This window comes from Mytilus californianus, unplaced genomic scaffold, assembly GCF_021869535.1.
Source record: "Mytilus californianus isolate M0D057914Y unplaced genomic scaffold, xbMytCali1.0.p SCAF_12, whole genome shotgun sequence".
NCBI lineage: Eukaryota > Metazoa > Mollusca > Bivalvia > Mytilida > Mytilidae > Mytilus > Mytilus californianus.
The window spans coordinates 31,502,129-31,521,464 of record NW_026262604.1 but is presented as its reverse complement, the minus strand read 5'-3'; the positions used below and the strand labels follow the sequence as shown (position 1 = coordinate 31,521,464).

Here is a 19,336-nt window from a genome sequence, read left to right as displayed (position 1 = left end):
ATTTTCTTAATTGTCGTTGCGCCTATTTACCATCTTTATTGTACCAATCCGCTTTATAAAACTGGTTCTTTGAATACTTAAACATTGATTTAATAAATGCTGAAGTTCCGAAAGTTGCCTTAGCAGACTCGGTTAAAGTATCACAAATATCAGTTACAATGTTATTCACATCAATGGTCATATATTTAGTAACAATGTTATTCACATCAATGGTCAGATTTAGTAACAATGTTATTCACATAAATGATCATATTTAGTAACAATGTTATTCACATCAATGGCCATATTTAGTAACAATGTTATTCCCATAAATGATCATATTTAGTAACAATGTTATTCACATCAATGATCATATTTAGTAACAATGTTATTCACATCAATGGCCATATTTAGTAACAATGTTATTCACATAAATGATCGTATTCAGTAACAATGTTATTCACATCAATGATCATATTTAGTAACAATGTTATTCACATCAATGGTCATATTTAGTAACAATGTTATTCACATCAATGGTCATATTTAGTAACAATGTTATTCACATCATTGATCATATTTAGTAAAAATGTTATTCACATCATTGATCATATTTAGTAACAATGTTATTCACATCAATGATCGTATATTTAGTAACAATATTATTCACATCAATGATCATATATTTAGTAGCATTACACATGCAGACAATCAATTACATATACCAGCAACTTTATTTCTATCTATATTACTTTTGTAGTCTTTCCTTTTTTAATTTTTTTGTAATCATATATGATTAAAAACTACAATTATTACTAATATTATTAGCAGTTTTATAATACAATAAATTGCAATTATCTAATATTTGTACATTCAATCTTAATGAAACAAAAACATAAAAAATGTAACAACGTTTATATAAGAATTGGTCAAAGTATTTCCACGTGGGAAACAACAAATTAAAAAAGGGGCATCATAAACTTACTACTTTTATTGAAATATCTTTTGGATAAGCGTAAGAATACATCAAATAAGTAAAAATAGATTTAAATATTAAAGAACATCAACTGAATAAAAATTAAAAAATACACAAAACAAAAATTTTGAAAAAGGGGGAGTCCCCAAGCGCCTGTGTTACGAACGGTATGATCTATGTTCAGTGATTTTAATATAGTCCTTATACCGTTTATTTTTACAAAAAAAATATTTGTTACTGCTCCTTGAACAAACATATATAGGTGGCTGTCGTATTTGTTCATGAATTAACCATAATCATTGTCATTTATATGACCATCTTGAGACGCATAAATAGGTGTCATAAACTTAGGACGATTCATATGACTTTAAGTAACGACATGTTTTATAAACCCACTTAGGACACATATATGTTATTAGGTGATCTAAGGAGACGTCCTAGTCCTAAGAGCGATCCGACAAACGGCCCATGAACTTTAGAAAAAAAAACTGTCGGTTAATCATTATTATTTTGAGCCATTTGTTTGGACTATTTTTATTAATGTATACATGTACGATATCTCGTATGTTTGAATTTTCCCCTTACACTAGGCGAAGGGGGACAATTTTAATCACATCAGAACAATCATACATAAAATTCGGCAAATTCGTTCCTTTGGTATAATAGATGTTTCAGTAATCATTATTTGTTAAGAAAATAACCATCTGTTGCTGCACGTGCTTATTTTTCCCCGCTTGTTTGACGCGCGAAAATTTATTTCCACTTTTTCACACATTAATTTCCTGCATTTTATGCTGTGGAATATTCATTTTCATCCTGTCTTGTACCAAGATATTTATTTTCAAAATACACCTCCCTCCCCCCAAAAAAATAAATTTGTCGTACCTATATCCAGCGGTTGTCGTTCATTGCTGTTTACCAAAATTGGTTTTCTTTCCTTTTGTAAAAACATAGATCATGCCGTTGGTTTTCTCTGAATTGTATTACGTTTTTTTTTTCATTTCGGGGCCTATAATAGCTTTTATATTGCTCATTGTAGAAGGCCATACAGTGACTTATTCATAAAATAAGCTTCTCCTATAAATACCAATCACGTCTGACTACAGAAACCATTGGCGGCGAGCATAACAACATCGTAAAGTTAAAATGGTATCCGCACAGAAAACAAGGTAGATATTTTACCTTCGAATAGAAAAATGGACACTTTTTTTCTGAAACAGGCATGTCAAGTTTGAATTATAATACCAATATGTCTAAAATGGCCCCCGGGAACTTTCAAATTGGATGTGAACGGAAACAAAAAACTTAACAATATCAAAAATAAGAGAGATAGGCGGAAGATATCAATGTCAACAAAATCATAAGTCGAAGACAAACTAACAATGACATGGTTTACGAAACAATAGCAAACGGGATTATATTCTTAATTGGTTGGTTTAAAAAAAAATTGATATCACTTTTTTACGTTGCTCTTACTTGACCGAGTACCAGGATATCCTACAACAGAGTAGGTAACCTGTCGAAAAAATGTAAATTCCGGAGACAAAAGTCGGTAGTATGACAATCTTTTCCAATGAAAGACATAATTCCCGAAATAGCCTAGTGGAACATATCCGTCGTCATTTGTGAAACAGATATTCATATCAATAACGGTCACCAAACTCGTTTTAACGTCCGTAACATTGTTCGTTGTAGGGATGACTTCACCACTTGGAACCTTTGGTTTATATAGCTTGCTTCCTTGTAACATTTTGTTCTCAACCGACCCTCACTGTCAATTTCTAGCTAAAAGTCCAGTATGAGACAGACAGCTGTATCTGTTGTAACCTTTATTTCAATTTCGAATGGAGAGATGAGTTGAATATAGTCATCAAACTTTAAAAAATAAGTGAAATAGAATAAGGACCACCCAAAAAAGAATGAAAAGAGAATAATGGCCACCATGAGCAAAATTAACAAAATGAGAAAAAAAAAGAATTGATGATTATGTGGTGCAAAGTATAAAAAATAACTGTGAAAAATAAACGAACAAGGTAATACTATACTTATAATACTACGAAATTCTACGATGTACTATATAAAACAAAACAAAAATTATCTAAATACAGAAAAAAAGGTAAAGTAAAAATCATGTTCATGATAATTTAACAACAAGATACGCATTATGTTTAAAGATGTCAAACTATAAATCTAGCTCTGTACCTCAAAAGTTGCGTTGTTTTATTACTGTCATTTATTTTTTCCGGATTGAAATATTAACCGTTAAAAGTAAGCAATCATTAATCAATCTATCATTAAACAATCTGCCTTTTCGAGTTACACTTTCGAGTTACACTGCCATTTGTTTGATGTGGTACATCGCAAGACCTATATTTTGATGCCCAGATCAGTGACATCTTTATCAACACAAACATGCAGTCTTTTAATGACTTGGTGCACGTTAAATTTACGAGATCAAAACGAAAAAAAAGTGAATTGTTTTGTTCATGGCAAAATGCAAATATTGGCGTAGGACTACCGTTTTTTTTATGTCTAAATGATGTATTAACTTAAATTAAAAACAAATAGATAAATTCAAATATCACTGTATGGGAGGAACTCAGTTTTGTGTGAAAATCCACGAATAAGAAGGTCCAACCTCGGAAACATAACTGATAATAGTATTTTGTAATCCAAATTCCCTACCATCAACGTTAACACTACAGAAAAATTGAACAGAAAAATTGGAAAAGAAAAGAAATGAGAAAGAATAGGCTAAAAACAAATAAAAAAGTAGAGAATATTGTGGTACTAAAATATAAAGAATGAAGAATAATAAATAAGATTTAAGAAAAAAGAGAAAAATGACTTACGAAATCAAAGAATACAGAACTAAAGGACCTCAATCAAGACCCTCATATATAATGCAGTATGATAACCAGTTTTCTCTTTATATATACAAGTAAACTGAGGTTTTTGAAATAAAAACTGCTCTTATTATCTATCTAATTTTTTATGAAATATTTCAGACAGAGCTGATATGCATGAATAAATTTTCACGTCATCAAATATTTATAAAACTGATTCCATGACAATTAGGAATGATTTCTTCATTGATGTCAATGCACCAGCAAAAATGTATTTATACTTATTGTGAAAAGTTGAAAGAAAGGAACCTTAGAGAAATTAATAATTGTAATCATGGTAAAGTCGAAAGAAGATAGAAAATATTTTGTCCAAGCATGGAAGTAATATTTAAAAGGAATAACAACGACTAATTAGCATGTATTAACAGCCTGCAGAGCTTTGTACTAAAGTCATATGATTTTATCCAATTATAGTCTCAGCGGCAATACCCCTTTGGTTACTATTTGTGATACCGCGGTTGTAAAATGGCATCTGGAATTTCTTATCAGTCACGTGATTTTATCGAGTCCAGTAATTATAAAGTACCTGTGTGAAATCCGAGGTTTATTAATAAGAAGGTGGCGCTGTATCATATAAAACCTCTACCTTCAGAAAGAAGTCGTATGATGTAAAAAACTTGAAAAACGGACGAGAATTGTTCAACCTACAACAGTTTAGCATGGAAAATTGTATTTAATTTAGCATATTTTTGCTTTTTACCGTTTGTTTTAAACTGTTCTAAAAGTATTTTCCGGTTAAAAGCGGATCCCGAGTAAAACAGTTAAATACCGATGAATCGATCAGGTTTCACATGATGTTGAACAAAATAATGTAGACAGATGTAGACAAAGAATATTTTACTGTTGAAATGTGCCAAGTTTATCGAGATTTATAAAAAATATTTACTTTCAAGTAATTGATTACGTTATTGAAACTGGAAAATTAAAATCGGGATCATAAGTTCGTAAACATGTTAAATTTATATCTATTTTAAAAAAGTGTTTACAATTGAATACTAATATTAATGTAGCACGTTACAGCAAAAAGAAAATCAACCATACAAAACGAGCTTGACGCTATCTGTCTAACCGCAAATTTATTTTATATGAATTTGTTTATGTACAAATTAAAGAATAGAAACGTTTAAAATTGTGAATATTTGATTTGCCTGGGATACACGGAAGACTTGGATTATTCGTATTTAATAAAAGGGGGTCGACACATATTTTTTTGTACAATCATCTTCTTAACTTTCAGAAATGGCTTCTTAATTAACTGGTTTTAAGTATTAAAATTGAAAATGATCCACCCTTTTTCTTAAATTCAATATGTGATAACTGTCGGCCTAAACTATTAAGATCGAAAAAGACATAAATAGGAAAAATAGACTAAAATCAACATTGAATGACTGACTCTATTCGGTAGCGTACAGCAGCGGAATGTAACGAGTGAACTATTCGGGTTACTTCGTACGTACATACGACAACAACTGGTCTATTCGTAATTTTCCGGGAACACGAAAATGACCGAAAAGTGTCAGTGATTTGATCTATCACATGCCGAGAGTCAATTACCATGCCATATATTAAACCAATTAACGAGTTATCGAAAGATGGGCGGTAACGCAGATGAAACCTTTGAAGTGACGACGTTGTTATTCCTTTCAATATTACTTCCATGGTCCAAGCGAATAAAGAAGAACAAATAAACAGACAAAAAGGATTGGGTCTTTAAATTGTTCCCGTAATGTTTAAGACCATTTTTCTCCATCTACTTTATATATTAACAATTATTTTCTATTCGTTATTAATTTGACAAATAGTCTCTATTCTCTATTTATTTTGACAATAATTTCTACCCTCAATGCTCCATTCTGTAATCCCCTTTAAGACCTTCGTGATCTTTTCAGTGCAGTTACAGTAGTACCATTCGCTGTATTGGTCTACCTATATTATATTGAAACTCTTTGACAAGAAACAGGTTTGGTGATAACCCATTAATCAAACAAAAGCGTATCTTGTTTAACCTAAAAACATTACGAAATGTATAACAATGTATAAGTAGAATACGATTTTAAATGGAAACACATCTTGATAAATATGTACTGAATTAGTTTTTGAAAGCAGTTAACAAAATGAAAACAACACGTAATTAATTTCATCAGTCCGAACATATTCATTATATCAACAACAAAAACTTTAAAAACAAAACAAAGGAAAAGAAACCAAATTAGTCAGGTGTGTATTTGATTTTCCTACTAACTTTTATGTCTATTCAATGATGCACAGAATTATGTCCCCTTACTTAAAATATTTCAATTATGTGACCATTTACATTATTTCCCTATAATATAAGGCGTAATCACATGGTAATAAGGTACGTATTTTGTTTAATTGGTTTTTGGTTTTATTCAGTCACAATGCACACCTGTTTCACTCAAACAAACAAAACATACATTTTTTGTTGCTGCTGTCTCATTGACACATCTCTTATGGAATATCTCCATGGTATAATACATCAAATATCATTTAAAAACCTCAACGTTATCGTGTTTGATAAATATACTGGTAATGTTTTTAAAGGAGCAACATTTACGAGATGTATAAAAAAAGTTAAAATCTGATTGGGATTTTATTTTTTCATTCATAAAATTCGGTTTTAGAAGCCAACGCTGCTATTATGTCAAAATAAGCTTAAACAAATTGCTTCTGAATTATTCACGTGTAAGTGAATTATTATACCTCATTGAATCCGTACTCATGTGACCTTCAATTTAAACCACTAAACTGGCGATTGGGTAAGCATGTTTTCAGCTATTAAAAGGAAAAGAATGTCACCATAGAAAGCGAAACAAGGATAAATCATTTGGTTGAAGGATTGATCCAAAAAAAAAGCCTTCTTATAAAGGAAAAAAGGATGATAAACATGCTTAGTAATCTATAATATGGAATCTAACAGACATAGAGAATTCCAATCACAAGTGGTCGATCTCATTTATTTATAAATATATGGTTGTATCGAGTTATGACCGTCGTCATTCATCACAAGTCATCTCGATGGCATCTTCTCAAAATTTCACACGAAATGCTCATGCATATTACCGAGACAATGCATTGGTAATTGATTATTTCAAACTTTTTGCAATTAAGATATACGTTTTAGTATGTTATTAATCAAATATGAGAGTTTTAGTCAAATCGGTGGCCATGATTAAGACAGCTAATGCCCTTTTAAAATTATTAAACATGAAGTACACCATTTAAAAAAAGCTGTATACAAATTTCAATAACTGTAAATTGTTAGTACTACTTCTTTTTCATAATGATATATTTGACATATAAGAAGCTTGATCGCCTATGTTAATGTATATAAACTCCATCATGAATACCAGGATTGAAATTTTGTATTTACATCAGACGCGCGTTTCGTCTACAAAAAAACCTCATCAGTGACGCTCGAATAAAAAAAAATTATAAAGGCCAAATAAAGTACGAAGTTGAAGAGCATTAAGGACCAAAAATTCTTAAACGTTTTGCTAAATACAGCTAAGGTAATGACATTTTATTTCATATGCCCATTGGGTTTGAACGATATTTATCTATATTGTTTTCTCTGAATTTCAAACAAGTTGTCATATAACAGATTATCCAGATACCATAACTTAACCAAGTAGAACTAAATTCATTATTTAAAATGAATAGGGTCGTCCTACGTTTCAACAATGTTCAAAATTGTTAAAAAGCGCTATTATGTACATACAACTATTTTGTATAAGTTACAAATGTTATTTCATACAAAATCACCATTCAAAATAATGTAATATTTTCAACACATTCTAACACAAATTACTAGCAATTTAAAGTTATGAGTTAAAACTTATATATCCCTATAGAAATTGAAATGTCTAAATATAGTAAAGGACAAATGATTGTTTGTGTAATATAGGTAACCAGTACATGGTCGGGACTTGTTCGGAAGAGGCTTTAGGCTGAGTAGTAGCAGTGATATACTTGTTCACAATTTGACTCTCTGTGGAGCGTACGGACCTTAATGTAGAAAAAATGACAATTGACGAAACTGTTTCCAATCTAAATAGATGTAGGACGATAGGTCCTTTCTTAAGAAGAGTTTTGACCTCACAGTCTTCAATTAAACGCCAAATTACGATATTAGGAGAAATGGTGATGGGAGGTTATGATTATCTTTTTTTTCGTAAATTGGGGGAACATAACGTTCCACCCAACAACTTAATGTACTAAGTTGGACTACTGATTGTAAGTGAGGCAACAACCCTATCATTTAACAATCTATCCAGAATAGAGAAGAAAAATTTGGCCAAACGAGAACTGTGTGATATTGATTTAATTAGGATTTTTAAAAAATCGTGTGACGATATACATAACAATTTTGCTTTCGAAGTTGAATGTTGAAATACTTATACTAAACTCATTAATATTTTTCGATTTTGTTATATCTAATATGATATACACTATATACTTATTACTACTTCAACCACCAAAAAAGACCGAAATAATCTTAGTTTTCATGCTTAAGATTCACCGTACAAAACGGTATCTTGAGATACCCCGTAAAACACGAAATTAAGAAAATCGTGACCACGAGCTGTAACAACCACAAACTTTATTGTAAAATATAATGATTTTATATAATTTGCGAATAAATTTAGCAGTGTGTTATTCCGTTAACTTTAACTCGTTTACTAGAGGCCTTTTTGATACTGAAACCCCTACTATAAATTATTAAGTAGTACTATATGCATCTTAAATACAAAAATTTAACTGATACACAGGTAACTTACATCTTTGAATCACTTTTGTATCTTAAAAGATACCCCCATTAAAGGTCTAGTTTTGAACCTCATTGTCAAGTGTATACCATTTTGTAACACGTCTATTTAGACGAACTATTATATCTTTTCAATGATGCAAATAAGTTTGTTCCCTATTCAAAAATATTTGAACCATGTGACCATTAACATTCTCTTCCCAAAGAAATGTCCTAATCCTACGGCATTTATTTTCCGTATAATACAGTATAAATTCACACCCGTCTCACTCATAAGCACATAAAAACATATAACTTTAATATGTTTTCTTCAGTTGTTTTACGCTATCTTTCCTTTTTATCAACTTTCGTTTTAGCAATTGCATCTGTAGAGATGTTTAAGCATGTTGAACATTTTCCAATATTTTCCAATGGGTTTTTTTACCTGATAGTCTTCTTAGTCTTAAATTTGTTCCCGTCAACTTCATCGATTTATTTTTCTAAGGGTGTTCAGGTATTCTAATTTGGCATAATGTTTGTCATTCTGTAATTTCATTAAATTCTAAATATTTTTATGTACAAAAATGAGCTTGACTTTATCTGACTTATTAAAAAGTATTTTCTTTAATTCTGTCCAATAATTCTGAACATATTCAGATAATGTATCCTTTCACTTTTTTACATTATCGCCCAATACATTTAAGTTCTGTAAGCCTTTATAAAAATAAGAAGATTTGGTATGATTGCTAATGGGTGAACTAACCTGCAAAGATCTAATGAGGTAGATATAAACAGGTACAGGCAACAGTAAGGACTTCAACAATGAGAAAACCCACTTTATAGTCGGCTATAAAAGGCCCTAAAAATATGAATTAATTCAATTTGAGAAAACTAATTGTCTAATTATTAACAAAATAGAAAAACGAATATGACACACATGAATTCTCTTACGAAAAAAATAATACTTGAAACCATGTTGGAATATTTTTAGATTTAATTCTGTATTACAAATACATGAAATATGTTTGGAAGTATTAATGTCAGTTCTGATCAATGCAATTTGTCCATTCAGGAACAAAAGAACAAACAAGCCCAGATAATGATGACTGTTCCAAACAGAAATATCGATAACCTGACTCTGACGTTACAGAAATGCATCAACACAGAGTTGACAAACGTCTATGGTTGTTCTATGCTACCTGATGGTAGGCTCGTATTCTCAAATCATTACCCATATATGATAAGTGTACTAAAATCGAACGGATCAAAAGATTTTGAAATGGACAAAATTGGTGACACCTTTGATGTGGAATATATTGGTGATGATTCCATTGCTGTTACAACTCGCGTATCAAAAAATATCAATATAATTAACATAAAGAAGAGAAAAGTGGTGAAAACAATTCAAGTTAATTCCAACAGTGATGGAGTAGTGTACAAAGATGGACATTTAATTTATTGTGCCAAGGAAAATGGACTTAAAATGATTAGTTTGAATGATGAATCTACTTCCAATGTTACCAATAACAAATTATCAGACTATGCGTACGTTACAACATCCGGTGACAAACTGTTCTACACAGACCCTGACAACAACAGTGTAACCTGTTGTGATTACCATGGTGAAATACTGTGGACGTTCTGTAATGAAAATGTTCTGCGTCGTCCATTTGGTATTTCTGTAGACAATGATGAAAACGCGTTTGTAGTGGGATACCTGTCTAACACCGTTGTCGTCATATCTCCTGATGGACAACGCTTTAGACTTCTTTTATCTAGTGAAGATGGACTGCTATTTCCACAGGTTCTGCATTATGACCAATCCACTAATACATTGTTAGTTGCAAATCAAAGCGAAGACGCTTGGTTGTATGAAGTTAAGGATGCTCGCTACTCTTATTTTTGACTTATTGTCAGACCTTTGGACTCCTCTAGTTTTTTCCATGTAGCGCTAATACAAATTTTGCCTGCTAACCGCTACTTTTCTTTTCATAATTTCATTGCAAATAGCTTAAAGAGCCATTTTTGAAAATCGCATAAAATGCTTGTTATTTTTCCATAGTTGTTAAAAGGAACAAGGTGCCAATGTTAAATGTAAGAAAACTTTAGAGAGAATTATATCCCGCCAAATTTTCAATTTACTATATCTCAAAAACACGAACACTAAGCTATCTTTTGTTTCTTCCTTTAAAGTTCCCTTTTTAATGATTTATCAACTTAAAAGGTCTTTTAAAAAAACTTGTTATTTGAAACAGAGGAGAGAACATTCTTAAAAGATAAATAGTGATGTTTGATATATCATGTATTTGTTCAAAATTATTCTATATGTTATTAAGTACCATTTAAATTTGTTTAAGTTATGACACAAACAAAAAAAAAAGATAAAAAAAAAAGATAACTTGGATGCCTTTGTTTTGTGATAATATTGAAAGAAATAAAACATCACTTCATAATAATGTAGACTGAAGGTTAAAAGTTATAAAATGAAACTTACCATTATATCATATAATAACCGAACGTTTATCAATGCAAAGAAAAACTTAAGTGTTTAATATAGAAATAGGACATTTACAATATTTATATGTAAGAGTGTTTACATTTGTTGGACATATTGACAGATGGCATACGCAGAGAAATCATGTCATATCAGATAACTAGATGTCGGCAACTGGAAGAAAGGAATAAAACTATAAAACAAGCGCTATAATATATAGGGTTATTGGACATACGTGATTTAGCAAACAACTCTTGATAAAGTAATCGAAGAACAGTTCAACATAAGGCAGCAACATATCGACAAAAATAAACCAAAACATAGCTCCATAAGCATAACAGAAGATGTGAGATATACGTTTATTATGTTTATTAGACAGCAACCTATCGAAAAAAATAAATACATTTTAATATGAATAAAAGTTGATGTCGATTATACGTTTATAAGACAACAACGTATCAACAAAAAAAAATGTCAGACCCATCAATATGATTGAAAGAAGATGCCGTATATACGCCGTATATAAAACATCAACCCATCAACAAATGTAATTAAAAGACAGTTCAATATGAGTGATAGAAGATGTCGAGAATGCAGACGTATATTAGAAAAATACAACGACACCAGTATCCGACATGTGAAAAGAGATATGGTTAAATTTCAGATGTACATTATAATCATAACAATCGTAAAAGTACCCATCATTCAAGTTTTTTTAAAAAGCATTGACCTTTTTGTTATGACCTTGTTACCAATTTCAAGTATAAACAACAGATTTTACCTGATTGTATATTGTCTCAAAGGCTACGTCACTGTTGAATTCAAGAAAAGTTAAACCGTTGTAGATTTTGACACTGATTTATTAATGGTATTACATCGTAATAAGTATCAATATACTAACTGTTCCATACCTTTCCCGAGCACATGCCAGCAGTATTTACTCTTTTCCTTAAATCTAAAAGAATTTCGTTAACACGTGTTTCTTTGTAGAAAAAAAATACGATCAACTTGAATCTAAAGCATATTCATCACGTCAATTCTCCTTAGTGATAGGAAAGAAAGAAAAAGAACAGTAACAAAGTATTTAGACGCCCGAAATCATTATTTACCAAACTTCTACAAATATAGCTGTTCGATACATTAACAGATGGCATACCCGAATCGGATGAATGGTTGTCAGGAACGGAATAAAAAGAATAATGCACTTTTGCTATTGATATTAGAAATAAAACTATGAGAATAACAACAAAATATTTTACTTGTATTTAGTATGAAAAAATTTGTAATTGTAAATTGTAAATTAGATTGCTATAATAATATGTGTGAAACACGCCAAATAGACAACCCATCAACAAAAGTATCCGAAGAAATATTCAATTAGAACGACAGTACATGTCGGATCTACGCATATATGACACCAACATATCGACAACAGTAACCGAAAGAAACTCAATAAGAACAACAGAATATGTCGGGTTTACGTAAATATGACAGCCACCCGTCATAAACAATTATCGAAAGAACGTTTAGTATGAACAACAGAAGATGTCGGGTTTACGTAAATATGACAGCAACCCGTCGCAAAAAGTTACCGAAAGACATATCAGTCGAAGGTTTAATGCAACAACCACTTAACCGAAAAATTTGCAGTTTTGAGATTTATAGATTTTATAAACGTAATGGTTATTAACGAATATTCTCATTTTTTTTTAGAGCAATTGAATATACAGTAAAGTTTTAATTGATATGTTCATCAATATATTATCAGTTTGATAAATGTCTGCCAGCATGAAAGACTTAAGTCTTATTACTTTTTAAATGCAGGTTAAATACTCTTTATTAAATAGTAAAAAATTGAAAACAACACGTTAAATAATTTCATGCCTCCGAAGCACTTTAGCTTACCCAGAGAACAACAACACAGTAACTTTAGATAAGGTGTGTTGCATTCCTAATAACAAATATCGTTTGCAAACTCGTATGCAATAACACAGTACCTCGAAATACTTGCTTATTGCATTTGACATTTTTATTGATTTATCTTGACACCTTATACCACACCCCCTTCAACATCAGATAATGGGTTACAGCTGTAAAAGAGAAGTGAATATCAGCAGGTCATCAAGCACGTAAAGGCAATTAAGTGTATCTGGCATGACCTCATAGTATATAATATAAACATTATGATGGTTTAATTTTATAAATTTTGACTTGGATGGAGAGTTGTCTCATTGGCACTCATACCACATCTTCTTATATCTATCAACTGAGAATGAAACAAGTAATTGTTATGCTTTTAATGGTTTTTGATATAGATTTTTTTTATATTCAGCTAATTCAGAAAGGTGTTTGTAAAATTTGGTTTATATAATGAATAATATAATTAATAGAATTTACTTTGAATTATATACATGATATAATAACAATGTTATTATTATATATGTCTGTAATATGAGTTTTTTATGTTACAAAACATTCAAGAAACATAATATTTATTTTTAAAAATTTAACCTTTTTTTTCTAGTTTAGAAACATTACAAATTTACTATAATTTCAATCAACTAATTTGCAGTAATATCATGATTTCGTTGTTTTTGATTTTTACTGTTTATAGATGTGTTTTTTTTAGTTAAGAGATTAATAATCATGATTCAATAACGAGTTCTATAATTTACAAATAATGTATTCAGATAATATTTTAAACATACAAAACTTCAAACAAATTAATATTGTTTTTTTTCAAAACCAAATGTGTTTCCATTGTATAAAAGATAATATAATTAAAGATTTCAAAACTTTTGAAAAAAAAAAGAAATATCACCTCATTATAGATTAACAGCAAACGAAAACTTAAAGACATTTATATAAAATGTAATACGTTTACAAAAACACCACTTTAAATATATGCACGACTTAGAAATATTTGGTCCTTTCCGTCTAGGTCCTTTTTTTTTTGTCATAATCATATAGTTCCTAACATTCTATTTATTTAAAAGCTTTCAAAAAAGTTTAGCGCTTCGAACACACAAAATATCTTTAATGTTTATTTCATTCGCATTAGATAAATCTTAAGACAAAAACAAAAATTCTGCCATGGTATATTATAGTGTGATAAATAGTGCAGTATGTAAGTTTTAAAGTCTATTCTCATGGATAATCATATAATATAAACAGATAAGAATCCAGAGAACTTGGTTAACTTTTGGGGAAAAGAAATATACTGAAAGGAAAATCTAAATCAATATTATTTTCTTTCATGCGAGCAAAATGATATTATTGATTTCGAAAAACCAATAAACATGTTAGATTATGATTTCAATCTTATTTGGGGTTACTGTATATTCTTTTGTGAAACACAGCTGAAACACACGATTTTCTTTAGGAACTTTGATACATTTTATTGCTTTTCTATGTCTTTAAGATTCAATGAATATTAATTACCACAATGAATTCATCAATCCAAGGTCTTTGTGTAGATAGTCTGATTCAATTATATTATTCGTTATTAAGGCCAAACAAGAATTTTAAATACAATGACATATCTTTCGTTTCAGAAATGTTGTAACCATCTCTTATTGGTTTAGGATATTGCGAATTGAATAATATAATATTTGACAAAAAATAAATTATAAAAGTTTTCAAATATGTGTATGTACTTCTGTATAGCTAAATCCACTTTCCATAATTCCTGTATGTACTGTATTGCTTTACATTATCTTTTTATTTTCTTAACAATGTTTTATAACATTATGTGTATGAATATAATTGTCAAATTAATATATCATTCAAAGTAAATAAAACTCATTCATTTATATTTAGTCATATTTAAAATTCCACAATCTCTTATGGTGTAACACCACTAATTCGGGCTCGGTCAGAAAGCACATACCAGAAAGTAGTACATATTTAACACAAAATAGTTCCTACGCATGGGTGTAACTTTCAAAATATTTAGAATATTTAGGTAATTTTGGTTTCAAATGAAAGCTGAATGACTGGTGATCATTGTAGAACACTTTTTTACTTATGATTTTGAATAATAAAACAAAATGCATGAAATTTAAAAAAAGAGGGTACATTTTGCCTGTTTGTCATATCTGAAGTACCTGTTTTGGTACTTCCGAAGTTCCAGGAACCAGTTCTTTCTTATATGCCAATAAAGGTATGTTGATTTTTTCAGTAAAAGACACCATAACGTGTTGCTTTGACATGCAATGATTGTCACTTTTTTGAACTTAAAACAAAAGAGCTGTGCCTGCTTGAAATTGAGGAATTTAACATAGAAAGCAATGGGGCCATTGATTAGTGGTGTACAAAAATATTGTCTTCAGTTTTGCCACAGCTCAATGTTATCCTGTATGAATATGTCTCACCTATTTCAGCTTTCTTGCCCCTCTGAAACATATGGCTAAATATTGACTTCTTTGTTCAGGAAAGCTATTGGAAAGTAAAACTGTGTTTTACTGTGCGTATTGCTGTGTGTTTCTTTTCTCTACATTGGATAGAACTGAGTTTTACTGTGCGTATTGCTATGTGTTTCTTTATTTTACATTGGCTAGATATCATTGTCATTTTGCTTAGTTTCTTTTGTTACCTATTCTGACATCGGACTCGGACTTCTCTTAAACTGAGTTTTACTGTGCGTATTGCTATGTGTTTCTTTATTCTACATTGGCTAGAGGTATAGGGGGAGGGTGAATCTTACAAAACATGTTTAACCCCGCCGCATTTTTGCGCTTGTTCCAAGTCAGGAGCCTCTGGCCTTTGTTAGTCTAGTATGTTTTTTAATTTTAGTTCATTTATATGTTTTGGAGTTAAGTGTGACGTCAATTTTCACTGAACTAGCACACAATTTTAGTTAGGGGCCAGCTGAGGACCACCTCCGGGTGCGGGATTTTCTCGCTGCATTGAAGACCCATTGGTGGCCTTCGGCTGTTCTCTGCTCTTTGGTCGGGTTGTTGTCTCTTTGACATATTCCACATTTCCATTCTCAATTTTACTTCCTTATCCATGTTATCGCTTGCAAATGCAATGATGCTTACTTAACAAAATTTAGAATATGGTATACCTCTTATCACTAGCTATGACCTTATGGCAAACACATCTGCATTAAATTTAATCATTATGGAATACCAATATCCGTTAAACATTTCAAGTGCATTTTATTGGTTATCTGTCTTCCAATTAGCATCAAAATATTAGATTATAATCATTAGGAGTTAATTTGATACATTTTTGAAGTAAAATGAAATTTATACTGACATTCAAACTTTGTATGCTAGTTTCTGAAAAGTAACAAATTTTCAGTTAAGAGGTTGTGGCATTAACCCATCACAGTATAAATAAACAAAGATCCATCAACAAACAATACTAAATAAATAAGAATAAGCTGTCTGGTATACAAACATGATACAACAACCAATCGACAACTGTAACCCAAAGACAGTACACTATGAATAAAAGAAAATGTGGGGTACATGTATATGTGGGGTACATGTATATGAGACTGCAATCAATCGACAAATGAATAAAAAATATTCCAACTGGGAAAGAGAAGATGTCTGATATAGTTATATGAGATAACAACCCCGTCGACAACCGTAACCGAAACACAGTACGATATAAACACGAAGATTTCGAGTTAATGGATATGATACAGCAAATCCATAGACAAAATAAGAAAAAAAATAGTTCAAACCGAATGAAAGAAGATGTCTGGTACAGTAATAACCCATCGGAAACAGTACCCGAAAGACAGTTCAAATAAACGAAAGAAGAGGTCGGGTTTATATAAATGAAACAGAAATGAATGAACAAAAAAAAATAGTTCAAGCTGAATGAATGAAGATGTCGATGGCATTAATCTTAAGACAGTTCGATATTATTAAAAGAATATGTCGGATATATGTATATAAGACTGCAACCCATCTACAAAATGAATTTAAAAAAAACGGTTCAATATATAAAAAAAATGTCTGTAATAGTTATATGAGACATAAACCCATCGAAAAAAAATACAACAGTTCAAAATGAATAAATATAATGTTGGCTATGCAAATATAAGACAACAACCCATCGACAAATGTAACCGAAAGACAGTACAATGAGAATTAATGAAGATTTCGGTTATATGTATATGGGACAGCAACCCATCGACAAAAATAAAAGAAAAAACTGAATTAAAGAAGAAGACTGGAATCGTTATATGAGACAACACTCAACGAATACAAAAACTGCAATAAAACATACAATTCAAATAAAACTAACAAGGATGTCCAGTATACGTATATGAGACAGAAAATCATTGACATAGTCGAAAAAATAAAACAGTTCAAAATGAATAAAAAGATGTCGGATGAACGAATATGAGAAAATTGCCCATCTACAACATTTACAAGAAGTCTATTTAAAACAAAGATATGTTGGTTATATATTTATTAACCAACAACCCGTAAGCAAAATGAATAAAAAATACAGTTCAATACATACACAAGAATATGTCGAGTTTACTTATATGAGAAAACAATCCATGGACAAGAGTAACCGAAAGACATTGTAATATGAATAAAAGAAGATGTTGTGTATATGAATATGAGACAGCAACCTACGACAAACCAAATGAAAAACAATTCAAATTAGATTAAAGAAGATATCTGGTATAGCTATATGAGACACCAACCCATCGAAAACTTTTACCGAAAGACAGTTTATAATAAATGAATTAAATGTGTTGTATACGTATATGAGACAGCAACCCATCGACATAATAAATAAAAAATAAAAAAATTCAAACAGAATACAGGAAGATCTCCTGTATAGTCATATGAGACAACAACCTGTCAAAAACAGTAAGTAGTAAGTAAGTGATTTTCTTTTGCCTAATGGGAATAATCAAATAAAGGCAACAGTAGTATAAAACTGTTCGAAAGTCATAAATCGATTGAGAGAAAACAAATCCGGGTTACAAAAATGTGCGACAGTACAGCAGACCTCGATCAACAATATCAATTTCTCTAAATAAATAAAAAAAAACGTACTAAGTAAAAAACCATTGATGATACAAATAGAAATATCCCATTATAATTAATCAATTATTTGCACTAATCATCATGAACAGTAAAGAGATATTTTTCAAACTGTTTCGTCTTAAAACTGCACAGATATGGAATGAACTACCTTAACACTTAAATATCTTTTGAGTCAAAGTCTCTACTTGATAGATTATTACAAGCACAAAACAATATCATCCTAATCACTATAAAAACACACAACAATATTAATGTTTACAACAAAAAACTAAAAATTCAGGAAAATAATACAAAACATGACCATAGCACAACAACACAATGGCGGAATGTATGAATTCCGAGCCACGACAGAATGCTATTACAAAAAAGTCAACTAACAGGTAAATATACAAAGACATATAAAAAAACCACTACAACACGTAATAAGGATAATAAATAACGTCAGTACCTAGAATCTATACTTCAAGACCATCATTATTTATGAAGCTAATACGGAATATTTATCAACAAGGTATTGGTATTTTCTGAGAAAAAAGGGAACCTATGTGGCCAAGTGGTCTAATGAGTTATTACTGTAATCACTAGCCAGTCAACACTGAGGTTGTGAGTTCGAACCCCGCTCGTGCGGGTGCACTCGACTCCAATCTTAATTGACTAGAATTGCCAGTTTTCCTATCGAAGGTCGGTGGTTTTCTCCGGGCACTCCGGCTTCCTCCTCCAATAAAAACTGGCCGCCACGATATAACCTAAAAGCGGTGCTTAAAAGTGGCGTTAAAACACATCAATATCAATATCAATATCTGAGAAAAAAGTACGAGATCCCTTAACCCTGATTTATCAACTATCTGCTTATACACTGGTGACGTTTTCTGAAGTCTGAATAGCAGCTGCAAGGTTTCGATTACCGAATGAGTTAGGAAATATCAAGTCTATATTAAGGTGGAGGTGTAGTTTCTTTTTTTGGGGGGGAGGGGGATTTTTTTTTTTTCAGAATAAAAATCGTCTTGTTTGTCATAGATTCTGGTACTGAATCGACCTCTTATGTGAAATTCGAGGTAAAGGTAGTATAAAAAAGAGGTGGATGAAGAAGTGCCTTCTGTTTCTTTAATTTGTAATTCTTAAAAAAAACATCATCAATGTATCTAAATGTGAAATTAAATGACCTGGCTTCATTGATATTCTATAAAA

At 30.7% G+C, this 19,336-nt stretch overlaps 1 long non-coding RNA gene across 1 annotated transcript; it reads left to right on the top strand.

The window, feature by feature from the left end:
• Positions 1–6,147: 6,147 nt before the first annotated feature.
• Positions 6,148–14,934, top strand: LOC127721702 (uncharacterized). The gene is made up of 2 exons (XR_007991403.1): positions 6,148–6,217; positions 9,699–14,934. It is a non-coding gene; the product is annotated as an uncharacterized LOC127721702 (long non-coding RNA).
• Positions 14,935–19,336: the final 4,402 nt, after the last annotated feature.